An 18,753-nucleotide genomic window follows, 5' to 3' on the forward strand; every position below is an offset into this window, starting at 1 on the left:
GGTGTGTGTCGCCTCTGTGGGGTCCTTCTCATTTGGGATCACGTCACAGGGGGCTGATTCCACCCCAGGAACTCTCTCTGTCCTCCCTGAGCTGGCCGGCTAGCGCTGTCACTCCTCGGGTCTCCGTGTCCCAGGCTGGGCTGGGCTCCTCTGACCGCAGCCCTGGTCTCCACACTGCCTTTCCCTGCCAGGTCTGTGAAGGGAAGAGTCTGGGTCATCCACCCGCCCTCCCCCCAGGCTGCCCCAAGCCCAGACAGGTGTCCGAAATGGGGAAGGACTGAGTGAGCAAATGTCCGCGCAGAAGTGATGCCCTGACCGCCCGGGAGTGGGTCACCCGCTTCCACACTGGCCCACTCCCCCTTAGCTTTGCCCTGGGTCTCTTTATTCTGCTTAACGTTCGCTTGCTCTATATATGTAACTTTGTAGCAACTTCTGTTTCTTTTTTGGAACAAGGCTGAATGTGCTTAAAACGAAACAAAAGAAGAAAGGAAGATGGAACAGTAAATCCATGAAAAGTGAGCAGGTAAATTAGCAGCTGATTTAGGACCTGTGTCATTTCTGCAAGCTGAGAGCTGAGTTCCAACGTGGCTCTGAGCTCCCTGGCAGGTGGAGCCTGGGGAGACACAAAGTGCTTATTTTCAGCAGGGTGTGCATCCAGGATTCCCACCAGCTACACATTTCCCAGCGTGGAATCCAGGGGGAAAATGTGCCCTCGCCTTTGTACGTATCTGGGAAGGCGCAGCGGACCCTGGCTTGCTAGGTGGGTGGCCGGGAAGGGAGTGAGAAAGGAGGGGCTTCTTCCCTGGAGCAGCGGAGCTTCTGTGCTGCAGGCTTAGGTGAGACCTCAGGCCGCAGCAGGCTTCAGGGCAGAGGATCAGACTAAGCCCGGCTGGTCAGATGGCCAGAGGCCAGGGTGGGGCTTTGGCAGACACCTCTGTCCAGCACACACGGTCACTGGCCCGGTTTGGTCAGCTCCGGCCAGCATCCTCTTCTGAGCGCTCCATCCTTCTAACTATGGTACATGTATAACTTGGATAAAAATAAAAACTAATCACTGCACCCAATACTTGCGCCCTGTGTCCTCTGTCTCTCGGTCCTGCCCTTCTCTCCGTCCAGCCTCAGTTTATATTCCCCGACTGGAAACCCGATTTCTGGTTTCAAAAGCTCTGGTCTGCTGGAGTGGCAGGAAGCTTTGGAGTGGGCACCCAGGGCCGGATCCCCTCTCCCCATCTCAGCACTTCGGTGTCTTCGCTCAGACCCTCCCGACGCCTGCTGGCCCCCATGTCTGTGCTCTGCCGGCAGCCGCGCTCGGGTCAGGCCCCCTCATCCCCAGCCCCACATGCCGGGGGCCCTGACCCCCCTGCCCACTCTCTCCTCGCAGCCCATGTTCCTTGCTCCTCCGTGAGCCCCCTGGGCAGGGCCTCTGCCTGGGACCCTCGTCTCCCTGCTAGCCCTCTACCTCCTTCAGGGCTTTGCTCAAACGTCCCCTTCTCAGGAGGCCCCGGCCAAACTGACAGTGACCGTGTCCCTCCTGCAAGGCCCACCCAGGGCTGCAGCCGCCTACCCAGGGCCCATGTACGTGCTCCCGCCTGCCCTCTGCCTCCCAGGAGCGCCAGCCCCGCCAGGGCTCACTTAGTCACTAAGTGCAAGCTTGTTGATTTAACCAATTAATTAGTGACTGTAAATCCGGACATTACCTTGCGGGACTGTTGAGTGCATCCCAGCGCCCAGCAGACAGCTGACACCGAGTCAAAGGCCGTTCCTTTGCCTGCACGTTCAATACCCTCCAGGCCTGTGGCCAGCCTTGTCCCGGCCCGACCTCAGGCCTCCTGTCCGGCTCTCCCCATATTCCAGCCCAGCCCAGTCTTTCTTTTCTAGCAGACCTCCACCCTCCAGGTTGAAGATAAAGCTCAGGTGGTTTACCCCTCTGGAATGATTTTGTTTTAGAAAAGCCCCAAGTTGCCCGCTTTTCTCCGTCACAAGAGCTCCCTGCTTCACTGGTACACGGGTCGTGTTTCTGAAGGACTTCATGGGCCAGGGGAGCGTGCTCACCGACCCAGAGCACATAACAAACTTCCGAGGGGTTCACAAGCAGGTTGTTAATCACAACTATTATCAACAACTGAACTGTATAACCCTACAATTGAATGAGTTGTGTCGTAAACAAAGGCATCATGTCTCTAACTTTTTCACTGCCTTTTACCGTGCTGGACACTCTTGGCATTATTTAGGCAGGCTGTGATCGTGAGTGTCTAAATGTGACTTCGTGTGCACCTACGCACCTGGGGCACATGCAGAGAGCCCTGGGGCGGGCGTGGAGGCCTGCTGGCCTGAACCACATGTCTGGGAACGTCCTGCCCAGACTTCCTGGCTGCTGGCACAGGGAAAGATGAAGTCCACCCCCCAGGACTTCCTGTAGCCTGGTCCTGCTCCCTCCTCTAGGTGTCAGGGGGCCACTGAGATCTGACAGAAAGGCTGTTAAGACATCCACGTGGAGAGTGAGGGGGTCCAAGGAGAACCGCTCACTTGGTTTGGGCCCAGTATCAGAATCCCTGCTGTTCAAGGAGGAACAGACAAACGACGCGGGGATGTCCCGGGACAGATGTGCTAGCGGGAAGCAACCAGGTCTGACTTTGTCAAACCGTGAAGCCATATGTAAATAGTGGAAAGCAGGATAAAGTGTTTCTAAAAATAATGGAAGGTAAAGTAAATGATATAAAATAATGATTTAAGATGAGTAACTCCAACAGTTTATTCTATGTTAAAGTGACATTTCATGTTAGCTGGGAAGAGTGGATTCAACTACCAGCAAATGTATGGAGCCATCCATCAGGCCCAGTTTTTCTGTCCCCCAGTGTCCGTTTGGGCCTGGACCTGCCTGGCCTTGGCCACTCGCCTCACTTCCTGGCTTAGTGGTCGGTCCTCGTGATGGCTCTCGGGCTTTCTGTGGCCACCGTGTGTGGGCCTCCCTCGGGCCAAGAGTGAGGGTCAGCCTCCGAATCCCATCTCTGCAGCTCCCTGCCCAGATCTGACCCAGTGGACCCATGGGGGCTGCTCTGAGAGACAGGGGATGAAGGAATCCCTGGAAGTGTTGATACACACGTTTGACCTCAGGCTCTGATTTCTAAGGAGGCTATGCTAAAATAAGCACATACTATGTCCCAGGCAGTATTTTGGACATTGGGAGACAGTAATGCACAAAACAGAAAAACGTCTCTGTCTTCATGGAGCTGATGTTCTAGAAGTGCTGGTGAGCTGGGGAAGACAGTAAAGAAATAAGGAAGTTGCAGACAGTGTCAGAATATGGTGAATAGTATGAACAAGCTAGACTGGGACCCAGGCATGGGATTGCCAAGGGAGGAGGAGAGGACAGTTTTATACAGGGCATTCCAAAGAGGCCTCAACACCAAGGCTGACATCTGAGCACAGACTTGAAGAAAGCGGTGGAGAGGGCCACATGGGTACAAGGGGAAGAGGGCTCCAGATGGAGGGAACTGAGGTGCAAAGGCCCTGAGGCAGGACGATGCTTGGCATGTCCAGGGCTTAGGAAGGAAACCAAAGTGGCTGGATCAGAGGGCGAGTGAGGAGCACAGCAGAGGTCCAAGTAGGCCACACCATGTTGGGTCATGATCTTGTCGGTGTTGGGAGAAGCAGGGAGAGGTGTAGTTGCTGTTGACTGGTGCAGTGAGAGATGATGGAGGCTTGGACCAGGGTTCAGCAGAGGAGTTGGAGGGCAGACTGGATAGAGTTTGGAGCCAGTAGGCGTTAGATTTAGACAAGAAGGAGGAGAGAAGGCAAGGATGACCGCAGGGTGTTTGGCCTGAGAACTGGAAGGTGGAATTGCCATTAACCAAGCTGATGGGAGGAGCGGGCTCTGAGGGGAACGATGAGGAATTCAGGTGTTACGCGCTGAGTTTGAGGCGCACGCAGAAAGGTGGGAGGGTAGTTGGGTATAATAGAAGATGGGAGTTTGGGGTGGGGATTTGCATCGGAGATTGTGCACAGTTCTACCTGTATTCTTTTGCATCTTTCTGCTTCACTTGACATAACGTTTGAGAAAGTTGTATGTATTGTAGTTTATTTATTTTGCCGTATGGCATTCCATGGTATGAATACACCCCAATTTATTTCTCCATTTCACTTTCGATGGTTATATGGATTGTGCCCGCTATTTGACTAATATGGATATTTCCACTGTGATCATCCTTTATATGTGCACATGTACTCACATTTCTTTGGGTTATACACACAGAATTGGGATTTCTAGGTCATCAGCAAGCATATTTTCAATTTTACTAGACAAGGCCAAACTATTTGTCTTTTTCTTTTCTTTTTTTCTTGGCTGCGCCACTCAGGATGCGGGATCTTAGTTCCCTGACCAGGGATGGAACCCTTGCTCCCTGCGTTGGAAGCTGGAGTCTTAACCGCTAGGCCATCAGGGAGGTCCGGGCCAAGCTGTTTTTCAAAGTGTTTGTACCACTTTGCACTTTTCCTAGCAGTGTCTGGTGTCTGAGAGTTCCTGTGGGTCCATGGGGCTTGCTGATACTTGATACCGTCAGGCCTTTAGTGTTTGCCAATATGGTGGGTGTATAGGGTTATTCCATTATGCCCTTAATTTATGTTTTCCTGTTTTATTTGTGAAGCTTGTATTACTTCTTCAGTACAAGTCATTAAAAGATATTAGTGATAATAAAATCAAAGAGAAACTGACTCTAAAATTCCAAAGGTCAGTAAAAACTTGAAGAAAGGGGTGAGAGGGAGTAAAAACATACCTCTTTTCCATCTAACACTGGATTAGTCAGTGGAGCCTGGGTAACTTACTGGGCTTTGTATAACATGAGTGTAAGAAGACCCAGCAGGCCCTTGAAAGTCATACTGAACACGTCCTCTTTGAGTATCTTAGTTCTCTTTCTAAGGGGACACAGAGGCTAAAGCTATTGATGAGGCAGAATTGGGAGGAGGATGGGTAATGGTTTTAAGCAGGGGCTGGTAGTACAATTCCCTTAACTTGCTGCCATATTGCTGCATAACCCCCCAAGCCCTTTCTGTAGACTGGTTGCCCAAAACAATGGAATCTGGAAAATTTCCTAACACGCTGGGTATGCCCCAGAATTGGAACACGGAGCAGTCTAAGGATGTCCTACGAGCAGCGGGTCCCAGGCTAGGGTGTCACCTTCCCTTGGGTGGGCAGTTTGGGCTCTGCGTAGCACACAGGGGCTCCGGCTACTGACCGTGGGTGTGCTGCCTCTCCTTTGTTCAGTGACCTTTTCCAGTTGTATTTCTTTGTAAACAGCAGCATGCTAGAATAACATCAGGCCCCTTTGCTGACATCAGCTCCCTTCAGCTGCACCCGTGAACACAAGGGAAATGTGAAAGAAACACAATAACAGTGAAAAACTGTAGCATAGCTCTAAGGGCTGGATGCACCAATAAGGACATGGAGACTCTTAGTGGTGTAATCAGGGGGATGACCCAAAACTTACATACCACACTCTGTATGTATGAGAAGCCATGCTCTTCCCCAGTGCTCATGAGACATTTACAAAAATATTTCGTTCATTATACAACAGGGAAGAAAAAAATTTTCAGTAAATTCCTCCTAATAGAAATTGCACAGGTCAGTGCTTTGACCCGGTACAGTGAAAATGGAGACTAATAACAAAAGTACAAGCAAAAACCTCCATCTATGTGAAATTTAAACAAACATAAAAACACTGCAATCATTTCCTAAATAACTTCTGAATCAAAGACAAATTTGAAACTACAACTGCTGAATACTAAGAAAACGGTAATGTGAAAACTTTATATATCAAGACCTAGGAGATCTGTCAAAGTTATAATGAAGCAAATTCATGACCCTAAATGCTTTCAATGTTAGGCAGAAAGGAGAAATAAATAAAGTAAGCTTTCAATTCAAGTTAAAAAGAGAAGAATAAACTTAAGGAAATCGGACAAAAGAATTAGTAGTTAAGAACAGAAATGAATGAATTAGAAACCCCAAGCCATAAATAAATAGTAGAACTGGTTCTTTGGAAAACCCCCAACAAAAGAGATAAATCACTAGCTGGTCCTGCTGGCCCTGGTGTGTTTCGCCAGGATACACATGATGGATGGCATTGCAGGCAGGATGGCTTCCTGAAGGCAGACCCAGGGTTAATGTGCAAGTCCACACCCTTCCCAGAAACTCCATTCCTCAAACGCTCAGGAAACTCTCTTGGAATGCAAGTGCGTGGAGTGTGATCGATTCAGGGATAAACTTGAATTTGGTCTAACTAATTTTAAAGAAGTCTGCAAAACTTTAGAAATTGAACTATAAAAAACCTTTTATTGTACATTTAACCTCGTGCCCGCAAAGAGAGCGTTGCCTCTTCATGGTGTGGAGGAAGCAGGAACCTAAAGCACAGGGGCTGGAAAGGAGGGTCAGCACCTCAGATGTGGAGGTGTTTGAAATGGGGTCAGGAAATTGCTAAATATAACTCAATAGATAGATGATTTCCCAAATAAATATAAATGCCAAAACTTACTCCAAAAGAGAGAGAAAGCCTGAATATAGAAATAGGAAAAAGTAGAAAAGTGATGCGTAAAATGGTAGATAAACAACTAGTTACATGTTGTAGAAGATGGCAGAGTGGAAAATTCCAGGAACTTGTCCCTCTACCAAAGCAGTTACTAAACTGGCATAAACTGTCAGAATCAACTATTTTGGAACTCTGGAATTTAGTCAGATCCTTGCAGCATCCAGGGGAGTGCTGGATGAAGAGAGGGTTTGGTAAATTTTGGTGTTTCTGTAGCAGCTACCATCCTCCATTCTTCAGCCTTGAGGCAAGCAGTTATGGGACAGATGGCCTGTCTTCCTGGTGGGTTTGCTGGTGCCAGAGTGGGCAATAAAGCTTCCCCTCCAAATATAAGTTTGTGTGTTTTTTTCTGCCTTGACGGGTAAATGAGGGGCCAACATAAGTGCTGGTCATTGTTTCAACCCCTCTGGCTGAAGCACCTTCCTGAACAGCATCTGTTGAAAGAATTTAAAGAGACAGAATGTCTTCTTTTTTTTTTTTTTAATTGGATCCAGGCATTCAAAGAAATCACTGTCAGGTCACTCTCTGACCACAGAGACAACAGAACAGAGACTTCAGTGACTACATAAAACAAGGAATATAGATTTTGCATAAAATAGTTTAGAAAAGTCACCAAACAAATAGATGATTGCAGCCCTCAACAAAAAAAACAGCAATCCATGGGGAGGGGGGAGAATCTGATCTCCAGAGTTACTATATTACAGTATTCAAAATGTCCAATTCTCAACAGGAAAACAAGAAATTGATAGAAACCATCCCCATGAAAGCCCAGGCATTGAACTTACTAGGCAAAGACTTTAACTGTCTTATCTATGTTAAAAGAACTGAAGAAAACCATGGACAAAGAACTAAAGGAATCAGAATGGTGTATGAACAAGTAGGGAGTATCAATAAAAAGATAGAAATTATAGAAAGTAACCAAATAGAAATTCTGAAGCTGAAAAGTACAATAGACAAAATAAAAAGTTCACTAGAGAGGTTCCACAGAAGATTTGAGCAGGTGGAAGAAAGTATCAGCAAACTTGAAGGTAGGGCAACTGAAATTAGGACAGAGAGAAAAAGGAATGAAGAAAAATGAACAGAGCCAAAGGAACCAATGAGATATCATAAAATAGACCAATATACATATTATGGAGTCCCAGAAGGAGGAGGGGGGAGAGAGAGAGAGGTGGAGAGGGAGAGGGAAGGGAAGGGAAGGGAAGGGATGGAAAAGGAAGGGAAGAGGAGAGAAGAGGAGAGGAGAGAAAAGAGGAGAAGAGAGGAGAGGAAAGGCAGAAAAAAATATTTGAAGAAATAATGGCTGGAATCTCCTAAAGTTTGAGGAAAGACATGAATGTACACATTCATGAATGTACAATAACAAGAAATTTAAGGAAGTCCAAGCAGGAGAAACTCAAAGAGAACCACACTGAGACACAAAATCAAACCATCAAAAGTTAAAGACAAAGAAAAGCAGCAAGAGAGATGCAACTTGTCAGGTATAAAGAATATTCCATAAGATTAAGAGCCAGCTTCTTATCAGGAACCATGGTGAACAGAAGACAGTGGAATGATATATTTAAAATGCTGAGAGAGAGGCTCCCCTGGTGGTGCAGTGGATAAGTCTCTGTGCTCCCAGTGCCAGGGGCATAGGTTTGATCCCTGGTCAGGGAACTAGATCCCACATGCATGCCACAACTAAGAGTTTTCATGTCACCACTAAGGAGCCCATGTGCTGCAACTAAGGAGCCTACATGCTGCAACTAAGAACTGGCACAACTAACTAACTAAATATTAAAAAAAAAATGTTGAGAGAGAAAAAAACCTGCTATCCAAGAATTCTGTATCTGTTAAATTATTCTTCAAAAATGAAGAAGTTAAGACATTCTTTGTTTTCAGTTGAAGTATAGTTGATTTACAATGTTATATTAGTTTCAGGTGTACAACACAGTGATTTGACATTTTTATAGATGATTCTTCATTTAAAGTTACTATAAAATATTGGCTATGTTCCCTGTGCTGTACATTATGTCCTTGTATCTTGCTTATTTTATACATTGTAGTGTGTACCTCTTAATCCCCTTCCCATATGTTTCCCCAGCACCACTCCCTCCCTACTGGTAACTACCAGTTTGTTCTCTATATCTGTGAATTTCTTTCTGTTTTGTCATATTCATTCATTTTATTTTTCAAATTCCACACATAAGTGAAAACATACAGTATTTGTCTTTCTCTGTCTGATTTACCTCACTAAGCATACCCTTTAAGTCCACCTATGTTCGTGAAAATGGCAAAATTTCATTCTTTAATGGGCTGAGTAATATTCCATTGTGTGTGTGTGTGGGTGTATACACACCACATCTTCTTTATCCATTTATCTGTTGATGGACACTTAGGTTGTTTCCATATCTTGGCTACTGTAAATAATGCTGTTTTGAACATTGGAGTGCATGTACTTTTTGAATTAATGTTTTCATTTTCTTCATATATATACCTAGGAGTGGAATTGCTGGATGATAAAGTAGTTCTCTTTTTAGTTTTTAAAAGAACCTCCATACAGTTTTCCATAGTGGCTGCACCAATTTACATTCCCACAAACAGTGTACAAGTGTCCCTTTTTCTCCACATCCAATATTTATTATTTTTTGTCTTTTTGGTGAGAGCCTTTCTGACAGGTGTGAGGTGATACCCCATTGTGGTTTTGATTTGAATTTCCCTGCTGATTAGTGATGTTGAGCATCTTTTCATGTGCCTGCTAGCCATCTGCATGTCTTCTTTGGAAAAATATCTATTCAGGTCTTCTGCCCACTTTTTAACGGGATTATTATTATTTTTTTTTGCGGTACGCAGGCCTCTCACTGTTGTGGCCTCTCCCGTTGCGGAGCACAGGCTCCGGACGCGCAGGCTCAGTGGCCGTGGCTCACGGACCCAGCCGCTCCGCGACATGTGGGATCTTCCCGGATCAGGGCATGAACCTGTGTCCCTGCATTGGCAGGCGGACTCTCAACCACTGTGCCACCAGGGAAGCCCTGGATTATTTTTTCTGATACAGAGCTATTTGAGCTGTTTATATGTATATATATATATATTTTAATATTTATTTATTTTGATTGCATGAGGTCTTAGTTGCAGCATGCGGGAGTTTTCATTGCGGTGCACAGGCTCTTCATGGCGACGTGTGGGCTTCTCTCTAGTTGTGGTGCATGGGTTCAGTAGTTGCAGCATGTGGGATTAGTTGCCCCGTAGCATGTGGGATCTTAGTTCCCCCACCAGGGATTGAACCTGAGTCTCCTGCATTGGAAGGCAGATTCTTAACCACTGGACCGCCAGGGAAGTCCTTGTTTATATATTTTGGATATTAGCACCTTATCAGATATATCATTTGCAAATATCTTCTCCCATTCTGTAGCTTGTCTTTTTATTTTGTTGATGGTTTCCTTTGCTGTGCAAAATTTTTAAGTTTAATTAGGTTCCATTTGTTTATATTTGATTTTTTCACTTGTCTGAGGAGACAGATCCAAAAAATCATTGCTAGGACTGATGTCAAAGAGTGTACTGCCTATGTTTTCTTCTAGGAGTTTTATGGTGCCCGGTCTTATATTTAGGTCTTTAATCCATTTTGAGTTTATTTTTGTATATGGTGTGAGAAAATATTCTAATTTCATTCTTTTACATGCAGCTGTCCATTTTTTCCCAACACCACTTACTGAAAGACTATCTTTTCCCACTGCATATTTTCACCTCCTTTGTTGTAGATTAATTGACCATATATGCTTGGGTTTATTTCTGGGCTCTTTATTCTGTTCCATTGATCTATGTGTTTGTTTTTGTGCCAATACCACATTGTTTTGATTACTGTAGCCTTGTGACATTTTTCTTTTTTTTTTTTTTGGCCACACCATGTGACTTGTGGGATCTTAGTTCCCTGACCAGGGATTGAACCCTGGCCCTTGGCAGTGAAAGTGTAGAGCCTTAACCACTGGACCACCAGGGAATTCTTGTGACATTCTTAGATAAACAAAATGTAAGAGAGTTTGTTGCTAGTAGACCTGTCCTACAAGAAATGCTAAGAGAGCACTTCAGGTTGAAATGAAAGGACACTAGATGGTAACTCAAAGCTGTATGGACACATAAAGATCTCCAGGAAAGTTAACTATATAGGTAAATGTAAAATTACCATTATTGCATTTCTGATTTGTAACTCCTCTTTTTGTTTCCTGTATGCTTTAAAAGACAACTGCTTAAAACAATAATTACAAATCTATGTTAATGAGCATACAATGTATAAAGATGTAATTTATGACAATAATAAAACAAAAGGGAGATGAAGTAGGATTGGATCAGAGTTAATGTATGCTTTTGAAACTAAGCTGGTATGAAATGGAATTAGATTGTTATAAATTTAGGATGTCAATTGTAATCTCCATGCTAAGCGCTAAGAAAATAAATTTAAAAATATGCAGAAAAGTAAATGAAGAGAGAATCACAAAGGTACACTAGAAAAGAATCAGTCAAACAGAGAAGAAGGTATTATTGGAGAAACTAAGAAAAATATAACATACGACATAGAAAAAAATAACGAAATAGCAGAAGTAAGTTGTTAACTCTTGGTAGTCACTTTAAATGTAAATGGATTAAACCAAGCAATTAAAAGATAGAGATTGGCAGGACAGATTAAAAAAAAATGATCCAACTTTATGCTGCTTACAATAAACTTACTTTAGACCCAAAGACACAAATAGGATGAAAGTGAAAGGAAGGAAAGAGAGAGCTAGAGTGGCTATACTAATATCAGAAAAAAATAGATTTTAAGTAAAAAATTACTACAGTGAGACAAAGAAGAACATGTTTATAAAAATTTCTACTTATCAAGAAGATAGAAAAATTATAAATGTATACACATTAAACAACAGAACCTCAAAATATATAAAGCAAATATGGACAAAATAGAAGAAAGAAATAGATAGTTCTCCAATAATAATAATATGAAACTTTAATACCCTGCTTTCAATGACAGATAAAACATCTAGGACAAAAGAGCAATATAGAAACAGAGGACTTGAACAGTATTATAAACCAACCAGGAGTGGCTGAGGCCACGCCCCCTTCCAGCCTTCCCCCACCAGCCGCCATCCCTCTGAAATGGCCTTGGGGTGTGAGGGCTGGGCTGGAAGGACGAGGGGCCCTGGCTCTGCAGGGGGCAGCCTGTGAGAGGCTGGTGGGGTCATATGGTCCTCAGGGCCTGAGCTGCAGCCAGTGGCCCAGAGTGGGCCCTTCCCCATGGCTTCTCCTCTCCTACCAGTCTCCCTCTCACCTGCCCGGGCCTCAGGGCGCTCTCTTCCTAAACACACTTGACCTTTGCCTTTGCCAGTTCCTCTGCTTGGAGCTCCTGTCCCCACGAAGCTGTGGGTCAGGCTTCCCCGGCCTCAGGCTCTGCTCACACCAGCCGCTCAAGGCAGCTCCATCTGAGGGAACACCCTCCCCAGGGAAGGCATCACGTTAGTCTGCTGACCTTGCTCCCCGTCTGTGGTTCTCAGGAGGACAGAGACCTTATCTGCCCTGTCGCCTGCTGAATCCTCCTGGGGGCTCAGTAGTGCTGCCTGGGGAGAGGCCTGAGGCTGGGCCCCCGGCCCTGCCTCATCTGTCCCATCTTTGATGTGGCTTTAAGAATACCCATGTCACCCCTACTTCCAGGACCCAGTGTGCACCCCCATCAGGGCCTCCCAGGCCTCCTGTGGACTGGCCTCTGTCCCCTCGACTCCAAGGCTGATGCTCTGGCCACACCCAGAATCCCTATGACCTCAGCCCCTCTGGCCTGGAGAGTCCACCTTTCCCTGCTCCCTCGACATCAAGTCCAGGCCTAGACGTCTCCTGCACTGGGCGGCCGTTCTGTCTGCTCGGCCAGCTTGCCCGTCTCTGGATGCTCATCCACACAGAGGCTTCCATACACTGGACTGCTGGCCTCTCTGATTGTCCAGAGGGATCGCTGAGCACACAGGTACCTACCCCAGGGCAGGCCGGCTCAGAGAAGCTGCGGAGTGAGGGCCTTCTCTCAGTGAAGTCGTTCCTGGGGCATAAGCGCTCCTCCCTCTTCCCTTCCCCTCCTCCTTGTCTGGTTTGTCTGTTTGCCTCTCCCGTTTGCACAGAGGCAATCTAGCTTATGAAAAACAAGCTGTCATCTTAGTGTTTTTTATACCTCGTTCCCCGAACAGCTGCTGTGTTTCCAGATGTTCATTATTGCTGTATTAGCGGAGGTTGTTAATGATACTCGGGCTGACAGAATACAAATTGATTTTCAAAAGTTATGCTGATTGCCTAGACACGTTTCTTGTGCCAGCTAAGCAAAATAGAAACACACACACACACACACACACACACACAAACCCAAAAAAAACCCATGCCATGTGGCACACATGGTCTTTGATCTAAGGGGCTGGGGCCACATGTGAACCAAATGTCAAAGACATTACACTGACTGGAGAAGGTGTGGGAAGGGACGGGTTTCCAGGGAAGCTTTAACTGGGCTAAACCCAAAGGGACACAATACCCAGAAGCAATGCGGCCCTGAGATGCTTTGTTGTTCCTGGCTTCTGCTGGGGGCAGAGAGAGCCTTGCGGGGTGCAGAAGGAGTGTGGATCCCAGAGTAGGACAGGCCTGGTTTGAATCCCAGCATTGCCATTTATTTGCGGTGTGTGAATTTGGGAAAGTCATTAACCACTGAACATTCTTACCTGCAGAATTCAGACAACAGTATGGGTGCACACCTCCCAGGTGGTTATGGGCATCAAACAAGACAGAGTATGCCAAACTGGGATGGCCCCTTACCAGCCTGGGAGAGATAGGGAGATATGGGTACATGGCAGGAACTTCTGGAGTCTTCACCAGCCTTCATTAGTAGGAAAGGCAGAAACTCCTTGATCTGTCCCTGATCTCTGGAGCTGGTCCTGCTTCCAGACACCCAGGGAGAGAGAGAGCTGGGGAACCAATCGTGCCAGAGGTACTGTGGTTTCTGGTGCTGCCACGTGGTGTCACTGTTACGCACAAGCCTCGCATAGCTTGGTGGATCTGGTCCACTGCTACAGTGCGGGCCTTGCCCCGGGACCCACTCAGGCTGCACTGCAGTGTTTTCTCTTCAAGAGGGCCCCAGGGTTCTTCACTGGAGATTGTACAACAGAGAAAACTAAAGGTCCTCTTATAGCTTTTTCTGGAGCAAGCATTCTTCACTGATGTCGTAATTGGAGAGGGACCCCTCCTGTGGTTTCCAAGAAAACAAAAATGGACTGCAAGGTGACTTGTCTCTACTCTTAGATGTAGAAGAAGCTGTTTGGGCTTTAAAATTCCGTCTCACCGGCACCTCCTCCCATGTGTAGACCACCAAGCTCAAGTGATCGGTTTGTGCTGATCTATCGGCTTTCCTCTCCACCCACGTGGGTGGGCAGGTCACAGGCTGCATCAGAGGTCCTGGCAACGTGTCTTGTCATCCAGGATATTTGTCTACTGACTTCCCTGCAGCCCTTACTCCTGGGAGTCTGTCGGGACAGCAGATGGGGGAGACCATATCTGGACGAGATGGCTGTTTCCCGTCCGCCTGGCGCCAGCCCTATCAGGCCGAGACGTAAGGGAGTTTCCGTAAGGCTGTGCTTTGGACCACTAAGCAGGGAAGCACCTTGAGGGAACAGGCTTTAAAAGGGCTCTGTTGTGGAGAGGAACCTGGGCTGTTGTTCAGGCCTCACCAGCATACCCGCTGCTCTGGGCTGCTTGCTGCACAAGAACAGACATCTCAGACTTTTCTTGGCCCTGTATCCTGCCCCATTTATGGGCCCACTACTCCATTCATTCATTCGTTGCTGAAAGTCCATCGTATGTCCAGCCGTGTGATTGGCGCTGTTGGAGATGGAGCCCACAGCACACTCGCGGCGACGGGTTTGGGGGAGGCTGGGGTCCTAGGGGGAGCGCAGGACCTGAAGCGTTGGATGGGAGGAAGGCGAGAGATGTGACTGCAGGAGGCCTGGGAGTGGGACAGTGATTCCTGTATTGGGCACGAAGGCCGGCAGTGTGGCCAGCTGGGTTGGAGCAACAGCTTTCTTGGAGGAGGAGGGAGAGGGAGGGGGCGGGGGGAGGGAGACACCCTCTTCCTGGGTCTCTGCCCACCTTTTGTCTGGCTAACCTTCCAGTCTCAGGTTCAATGACACCTCCTTAGGCAAGTCCCCCCTGCCTGCCAGGCCCAGACTAGGTTAGACTCGCTGGTTGTAAGGTCTTTTAGCCCCATGAGCTTTCAACCACAATTCATATTAAATAATGGTTTGTGTGATTCTCTGTTTCTCATCTGCGATCTGGCAGAGGGCCACCTCCACGGGGTCTTGCCCACCTATCATGCTTACTGAGTATCTGCACCTGCCCCTGGGCGGAGAACTGGAGTTCTGCCTCTGTCCATCCGAGGAGGTGCTGGCGAGGGTTCTGAATTCCCCTCCCAGGGCTGTCACCTGGTGAACCAGTAAGGTTGTTCCCCTTCTGGTCTCAGTTTTCTCTGAGAAAATGAAACAAACGACTGAAGCAAACTATCTCTGAGTTTCCTTCCAGCTCCGAGCATCTGTGCGTCACAGCAGAGCGACGTCTGGGAGAGATTGTGGAGCCCCCTCAGTCTTGGCTTCACTGCCTCTTGCTCTGTTCTCTCCCTTCTGTCTGTTTCCCACCTTCAGTCCCACCAGAACCTGGGACTGTACAGGCGGCACCATGGCTGGAAAGCACCTGTGGCGTCATGGGAAGATCTGTCACCTCGAGATAGTCATGATGATTTTTCCGTTGAGCTGACCTCGAGATGTCAGATGGTTCCTGATTCGTGCAGCTCGCTCTGGGCAGCTGAGTGCCTCATTCTGGGGGCAACGTCTATCAGTGGAGGGCTGTGGCTGAGAGGACCCGTGGAGGGGCAGTCACACTGCCCACAGACGTGCTCCCCCGCCTCCAGGCTGTTAAGGGAGATTAACGATGTAGTGACAGAAGGCGGAAGGAAGATGTCTTTCTTGATCACGCTCAATACACGTGACAGGTTATGGGGTTTCCTGAAAACAGAGTTGGCGATTTCCATTGACATATATGTTAGAGGGAACCCAAACCAGATCTTGCAAATTGTTTTATGTGTCTATGTGGAATGCTCAGCCTCATTGCTGACGACAGGACTATTATTCTTTTCCTGTAGCTGTTGTCTTGACAAAGGACTGCACTGTGGAGGTGCCCAAAGGGGAGAAGGGGTGTACCCTAGCCATCATCCCAGCCCCACCCAGTCAGGAGACATCAACTGCCTTGAGTGTTTGCCCCCAGGTAGAAGAGCCTTGGGGAGTCCAGCCTGGGGTCTTAACTCTGCGTCTGCAGGATCCTAGACTAGCCTGAGGAGAGGCCGCTCTGGCCTTGGGCAGAGGCTGGCTGAGCGTTTAGAAGTGTCTGGTGCCAGCTTGGGTGCAGAGTAGACCTTTGTATGAGTTAATTCCACGTTGTCTGGACGCCGGTCGGGGAGGGACTGTCACACCGCATCTCACGAAGCTCCCAGAGCTCACCAGGTGGAGAGGACACCGTGAAGGGCCAGGGGCCCCGCAGAAAGGGTGATGTACGTGGAACAAGTGTTGCTCGCTCCCTGGCCCAGCCCCCCTTTTCCTTCCTGTTCCTCAAGGGGCTGAGCCCAGGCTGAGCTCTGAATGAGCTCTCACGGCACACTCCTGTCCCCAAGATGTCCCCTCTGCCAGGGAAGGAAGGACACCAGTTGCATGGGGGAAGGGCAAGCACATTTGCAGGTCTGTTTTGGGTGGGCAGCAACCCCACGTTATCAGAGTGTGCTGGGCCTCTAAATCCAAAAAAGGCAAGGGTGGGGTCATGAGGGTACTGGCAGCCTTTCACGTGGTGCAGGCTTCATTCTGAGCTCAGGAGATATCTCTGAAGCATGAGGACTGACTCCTTTGGGAGGTCTGGACAAGAGGCCAGTACACTGCCCCAGGCTAGGGAAAGCTCCAAATACCCTGGCTCCAGGGTCCCCCACCAGGGCCCTGGACTTGTCGATCCTCTCTGACCCTCTCTCCTTGGGGCTGGACCCGCTCCACCCCACCCCAGATGACCTGGGACGCTAAGGGATCCCACTCAACCCTTCTCCTGGACTCACCCCAGGGGGTCCTCAGCTCATCCCTGGAGGCTGCTGGCCCCTTGGCACACAGAGGGCCCTGTGGCTTCCCAGCTAGGCCTGGCAGAGCCGAGGGCAGGGGCTGCAGAGGCCTCTGGGGTCTGTCTGTGTGTGTCTCATGTTCCCGGCCCGCACTGAGCTTCCCCCCAGCACGCAGAGTCCTGGTCAGCTCCGGGCCCTGTCCCCACCTGTGCCGCTTCTGTCCTTTGTCTGTCTCTCCACTTGGGTGTCTGATGGCAACCCAGCCCCTAGCAGGGTGCCAGGGACTTAGTAGGCACCATTTAAAAAACACATCAGGAAGTGCATCAAAAGAGCAAGGATTCCACCCAGACACTTGGGAGGGGGATGGGAGGAGGGAAGTGGGGTGTACCTGGCAAAGCCAGGCAGCCCTAGGACGTCCACGGAAATGGTTGTCATCCTGCAGTGCGGACTTGGCTGACTCTCTAGACAGGACTCCCGCCCCCAGCCCCCAACCCTGCTGGGTTGATTCTCTGCTCTCAGGGATGTGGTGGAGGCCCTGCTCTTGGGGCCAGGGTTCCCAGCCCAGCCCCCTCACTGGGGTCCTGCATGTACTCTGGGCTGGTGATCAGGCCTGGGCCACATATGGGGACATCAGTGTTCCCCCCACTTCTCTGCATTAGAGCCCAGGCAACTCCATCCTCCACACTGCGCTACCTGGGTTACCACCCCCGGCTTCCCATCCAGGGAGAAGGGAGGAGTTTTGGTATCCAGCCACCAAAGGCCTTGTCAAAGGGGGGTGGGGGTGGGAGCATGGGGAGGGGGTTGGCACTGGGCACCCCAGCCTTAGCATGCTTGCCCCTTCCTCCCGTCTGGGTGTTTCTGCTGTGCCTCTTTCTGAATGCCCCCAGCGTGTTCCAGTACGAGTGGCCACAAACATGGACTTTGGTTTGGGTACAATTCTGAATCCTTCACTCAGTAGTTATTGATCTGAGGCACGTTAGTTAACCTCCCTAAGCTTTCATTCTTTTTTAATCTGCAAGATGGACGTACAGATGGTATTGGACTTTTAGGGTGCCTTGAGGGTTAGGTAGGGTTAGGGCCTCAGCTCAGGCCGGTGAATGCCAGCTGCTGTCCCTGCAATACTGCTTGCTGTGGCTCCTTTTCTCTTGTGGAAGCTGGAATGAGGGAAAGAACTGAGTGGCCATTGAATGGGGTTCTGGGAGAGGCTGAAACCTCCTTTACTTTGCTGTGTCTCAGAGCCCCATTTCTGCCATCAAATAATTAAAAGAGTGGTTTGCAAACTGTTTCTGAAACTATTTTTCAAATCGTGACCTAAACTTCCATGCAGATCCTGTGGGGAATACCTTGGGGGCAAGAGGGTGTAGGGTGGGCTCTTATACCCTTCCCCTTAACGGGGGCTACTTTGCTTCTGTAAATGCTATCAGATATTGGGTTCCACATAAGATTTCTTTAAAATACATGACACACTGTTAAAAAAGTGTGAACGTGAACATTTGTATAATAAAATTTGGTAAAATGTTTGGACACCAGTGTAGTGAAAAGACTTCATCACTATCACCATTTTAAACTGATAGGAACGGATACTATACTTGATCTTAGCCAAAAAGCAGAGAAGTGTTCATCATCATTTAAAAAATAAAATGATATAGAAGGCTTCCACAGGCCAGGCAGTCTTCTAAATTCTGGGCACATAAAAGGGCATGAAAACATGGTCCCTGCCATCAAGGAGAGTAACTAGCAAACTTTCATAAAAATTGCTTTCACTCACATCTGTGTGTTTATCAAAGCCCATGGGGGTTGCAGATGAGGAAATGGGGGCTGAGCTTCCAGAAAGTGTCAACACCATTAACCAGCAGGACTCAGCTCTGTCCTACCCCACCCCCCTTCTTCCCACTTGAAGTCTTACAACCACTCCTACAGGTTATAATGTCAGTGGACTTGAGAAAAGCAAGAAAATGCACCAAAATTGTAATACTGGTTGTTTTTTAATAGAGGAATTTTGTGTGATTTATATTTTCTTCTTTATACTTTTCTGCGTTTTCAAATTTCCTC

The 18,753-nt window shown here is 48.0% G+C and overlaps 1 pseudogene; it reads right to left on the reverse strand.

The window, feature by feature from the left end:
* Nucleotides 1-18,175: 18,175 nt before the first annotated feature.
* LOC116757226 lies at nucleotides 18,176-18,320 on the reverse strand (annotated as a pseudogene).
* Between the last annotated feature and the right edge of the window lie 433 nt (nucleotides 18,321-18,753).

Source organism: Phocoena sinus, chromosome 7, assembly GCF_008692025.1.
Source record: "Phocoena sinus isolate mPhoSin1 chromosome 7, mPhoSin1.pri, whole genome shotgun sequence".
Lineage (NCBI taxonomy): Eukaryota > Metazoa > Chordata > Mammalia > Artiodactyla > Phocoenidae > Phocoena > Phocoena sinus.